General features: G+C 53.3%; 1 long non-coding RNA gene across 3 annotated transcripts; it reads right to left on the bottom strand.

Annotated features, from left to right (window-relative positions):
• Positions 1 to 1,054: 1,054 nt before the first annotated feature.
• On the bottom strand, positions 1,055 to 4,471 carry LOC132419944 (uncharacterized). 3 transcript variants are annotated; one of them, XR_009518283.1, is made up of 4 exons: positions 4,231 to 4,471; positions 3,590 to 3,661; positions 2,947 to 3,120; positions 1,055 to 1,497 (listed from the first exon to the last, which is right to left on the bottom strand). It is a non-coding gene; the product is annotated as an uncharacterized lncRNA (long non-coding RNA). The 3 variants fall into 3 exon arrangements; XR_009518282.1 differs by lacking the exon at positions 3,590 to 3,661 and having other exon boundaries at positions 1,057 to 1,497; positions 4,360 to 4,469; XR_009518281.1 differs by lacking the exon at positions 3,590 to 3,661 and having other exon boundaries at positions 1,057 to 1,497; positions 4,231 to 4,466.
• Positions 4,472 to 4,521: the final 50 nt, after the last annotated feature.

Raw genomic sequence — 4,521 nt, 5'->3', positions numbered from 1 at the left:
TCTGCATGCGTCTGGGCTGCTTGCCCAGCTTCCAGTGAGACGCTCGGCCCCCATCCTTACTAATTCACAGGCCCGCTCTGCTGGGGAGTTGGCCCTTCCATTGAGGTATGAGTTAGCAACAAGCTTTTCCCAGTTTGCGGCACATCCTAGGACTTAAAAGGTTATATCTATGCAAAATGTTGCAATTTGTAATTTACTTAAATTTATCAAAAAATTTTTTATGACCTCTGCTTCTACCATGCTGGGAAAAGCTTTCCTCATGGTGAGACTATTAAACTGTCTCCAGTCTCCTGTGTTTTCTTCAAATGCTTTTGTGGGTTTGTTGTTGGCATTTGTATTTCTGGTCCATGTGGAATTTACTTTGGAGTGAGATAGGAGTCCAATGTCATGTTTCCTTCCGATGGCTGCTCAGCTGTCCCAACACCCTTTATTAAAGAACGCCCTTTTCCTCGCAGATTTTAAATGCCAAATAATAGTATGCTAAATGATCACACGGACCTCTGATCTGTGTGTTCAGTCAACCACCTATAACAGAATGTTCTGGTCGGCTCTGTGACAGATTCTACCCTCTGGCAGGACTGGCGCCTTCTTTTTTAGAATTATACAGGCTATTGTTTTTGGGGTTTTTTTGTTGTTGTTTTTTTTTTTGTGATACGCGGGCTTCTCACTGTTGTGGCCTCTCCTGTTGCGGAGCACAGGCTCCGGACGCGCAGGCTCAGCGGCCATGGCTCACGGGCCCAGCCGCTCCGCGGCATGTGGGATCTTCCTGGACCAGGGCACGAACCCGCGTCCCCCTGCATCGGCAGGTGGACGCTCAACCACTGCGCCACCAGGGAAGCCCAGGCTATTGTTTTTGGTTTTTTTCTTTACTTTTTAAAATTGTGGGGGCTTCCCTGGTGGTGCAGTGGTTAAGATCCGCCTGCCAATGCAGGGGACACGGGTTCGATCCCTGGTCCGGGAAGAGCCCACATGCCGCAGAGCAGCTGGGCCCATGAGCCATGGCTGCTAGGCCTGCGCGTCCGGAGCCTGTGCTCCGCAACAAGAGAAGCCATGCCAACGAGAAGCCCATGTGCAGCAACGAAAGCCCAGTGCAGCCAAAAATAAATAAATAAAAATAATCTATAAAATTGTGGTAAAACGCATAAAAAACATAAAATTTACCTTTTATCAAGAAATGTGAGCTTTCTTTTTTTAATGTTTATTTATTTATGTTTGGTTGCGTTGGATCTTTGTTGCTGTGTGCAGGCTTTCTCTAGTTGTGGCGAGCGGGGGCTACTCTTTGTTGTGGTGTGTGGGCTTCTCTCATTGCGGTGGCTTCTCTTGTTGTGGAGCATGGGCTCTAGGCGCGTGGGCTTCAGTTGTGGCACGCGGGCTTCAGTAGTTGTGGCACGCGGGCTTAGTTGCTCCGCACATGTGGGATCTTCCCGGACCAGGGCTTGAACCTGTGTCCCCTGAATTGGCGGGCGGATTCTCAACCACTGCGCCACCACGGAAGTCCTAAAATTTACCATTGCAAACATTTTTAAAGGTACAGTTCAGTGGCACTAAGTACATTCATGTCATCATACAACCATCATCACCACCCACTTCCTGAACTATTTTTTTAAATAAATTTATTTATTTTTTACTTATTTATTTATTTTTGGCTGCGTTGGCTCTTTGTTGCTGCACGCAGGCTTTCTCTAGTTGTGGTGAGCAGGGGCTACTTTTTGTCGTCATGCGCGGGCTTCCTACTGCAGAGGCTTCTCTTGTTGTGGAGCATGGGCTCTAGGCGCGTGGGCTTCAGTAGCTGTGGCACGCAGGCTCAGTGGTTGTGGCTCGCGGGCTCTAGAGCTCAGGCTCAGTAGTTGTGGTGCACGGGCTTAGCTGCTCCGTGGCATGTGGGATCTTCCCAGACCAGGGCTCGAACCCGTGTCCCCTGCATTGGCGGGCGGATTCTTAACCACTGTGCCACCAGGGAAGTCCCCTGAACTTTTTCTCATCTTCCTAAATCTGAAACTGTCTCCATTAAACACTCACTCCCCATCCCCTAGCCCCTGGCAACCAACATCCTTTCTATCTCTAAGAACTGCATTACTCTAGGGACCTCGTAGAAGTGGAATCATAAAGAATTTGCTTTTTGAGACTGGCTTAATTCACTTGGCACAATGTCCTGAAGGCTCATCCATGTTCTTTCCTGTTTAAGGCTGAATAATATTCCATTGTAAGGATGGACCACACTTCGCTTATCCATTTATCCACTGAAGGACATTTGGGGTGCAGCCGCCTTTTGGCTATTGTAAAAAACGTTGCTATGAACACAGGTGTACGAATATCTATTCGAGTCCCTGCTTTCAATTCTTTTGGGCATATATTCAGAAGTGGAATGGCTGGATTGTATGGTAGTTCTATTTTTAATTTTTTGAGGAACTGCCGTACTGTTTGCCATGGAGGCTGCACCATTTTACATTCCCACCAACAATGCATCGGGTTCAGTTCTTCACGACATTCTCACCAACACTGATTATTATTATTATTTTTTGATAGTCGTCATGCTAACAGGTGTGAAGTGGCGCCTCACTGTGGTTTGGACTGGCATCTCTTTAATGACTAATGATGTTGAGCATCTTTCCACGTGCTTGTTGACCACTTGGTTATCTTCTTTGGAGACATGTCTGTTCAAGTACTTGCAGGCTAATTATTCTTGCACCTTTATTTTCCTCATGGATTTCAGGATAGGTTCACATAGTTATAAAAAAAAAAAAATCCTGTAGCTACTCTTACAGGTTGCATTCAATGCAACCTTGGGGAGACTGTGGCCTCACCCCTCCTTGGGTTTCCTTTCCAGTCCTCACTGTGGATTCCTGGCTAGTCTACCTTGTTCTTTCTACCCTCCCTCTGGCTCCAAGTATCACCCACACCTGATGAGGCCTCCAGCTGCCCCTAGCTCTGTCCCGAACAGCTCACCTGAGTGTCCCCAGGTCTCTCCATCGTTCCGCATCAAACTCTCAACAGCTGACCCCTGCACACCTGCTCTCCTGGCCTGTTCACCTGTTTCCCAGTGACAGTAGGGGGTCCAGGTGACCACTGGGTGCCGTCTTTGCCTCCTCTCTCTTCCTTGACTTGGAGGAAGTCAGCGTCCTGGCAGGAGAAAGGTGCAAAGAGAGAAAAGGACTTTTATAAAAGGTCCATTTACCAAGGTGCAGGCAAGGGGTAGGCGAAACCAACAGGGTGGTGAAGACCCGGGTAGGGGCTGGCCTCAGAGCCCTAAGAGGGTAGAAAGGGCCTCAGGGTAGGGACTGGGGCCTCAGGGAGAGGACCTCAGGGAGAGGAGAGGTCTGTGCCCAGCCGGGAGGGAGCTGGGGAAATTCCCCAACCTCTGGGCTGGCTTCCAAACTCACCCGGAAGCCAGGGGAGAGTGGGGGATGGGGCCACCGATGCGGCCCAGAGCGCAGGCCATGGGGACGGAGGAAGGTGGGTCTGGGGGGCAAACCGGGAAGGCCCAGCCCACTTCTCTGCCCCCACCTCTTCCATTCCAGGACTAGGATTGGACACCTGACCATTCCCCACCCCCAACTCCTGTTCTTTTTCCTTCCATGCCCTTTGGCACCTGGAGCTCTCTGAAAGCCTCATGTGAGCAGGTCTCAGCCAGCAGCAAACGCTCCTTGGGCGCCACGTTGTCCTTGGGACGAAGTCCAAGCTCCTTGATCACCTGGCTACAGGTCCCTCCCCTGGCCTGCCCCTCCCCCCACTACCCCAACCCCTAGCAGTCCGCGCTCCCAACTCAGGTTCTTCCGGTGCGTCCCGCACAGGTGGCGCCGCCCACCGTCCGGCACACTCCCTGCACCCTCATAGCTCTTCCCTCTGTAGGTGGGTTTCCACCTATGTAGTGGGTATGGGGCTCCCCTCTGTACTCGAGGGTGCTGGACCCCCTCCGCACTCCAACCCCCAGGCCTGGCTCTGTCGGGGGCTGGTGACCATGGGTTGGTGCTCCCGGTGTAGGGCACCGTGAACGCTCAGAAGCGCCAGCCGCCCAGGCCACAAAGCCCAGACTCCCCGGCACACGCCTCCTCAACCCCAGCTCCCAGGACTTCCCTGGCTTCGCTGCGCACCTCCTCCCTCGGTCAAGGCCAGTCCCCACCAGCAAAGCAGGAATGCCTGCAGGGCAAACCCCCACCTAGGCGTCTCCCACAGCGCCCCTGCCCGCAGCGTTAAGCCCTTTCTCCCTCTCGCTCTCGGGACACCGGATACCTCTATTGTAGCGCCCAGCGCGGAGCGAGCAGCGCGTGAGAACTCACTCCGCGACCCACGCCCCGCCCTCGGGCAGGGCCCGGCCCGCAGTCAGCAGAGGGTAGGACTGCGTCGACGCCCACGACCCACCTCACCCAGCCCGGCCGAAATCCCGGGGTTGGGGCGCGTGGAGCACGAGAGGGCGGGCGCGGGCCTCTGGGGCTCACCACACCTCCTTCGCCCTCCACCCCTCATTTGGGCGGGCGGGGCCAAAGGTTAGGGCCCAGCGGTGCGGTTCGAGTTTCGGGCTCC

This window comes from Delphinus delphis, chromosome 2 (genome assembly GCF_949987515.2).
Source record: "Delphinus delphis chromosome 2, mDelDel1.2, whole genome shotgun sequence".
Classification (NCBI taxonomy): domain Eukaryota; kingdom Metazoa; phylum Chordata; class Mammalia; order Artiodactyla; family Delphinidae; genus Delphinus; species Delphinus delphis.
This window is presented reverse-complemented; position numbering and strand designations above follow the sequence as displayed.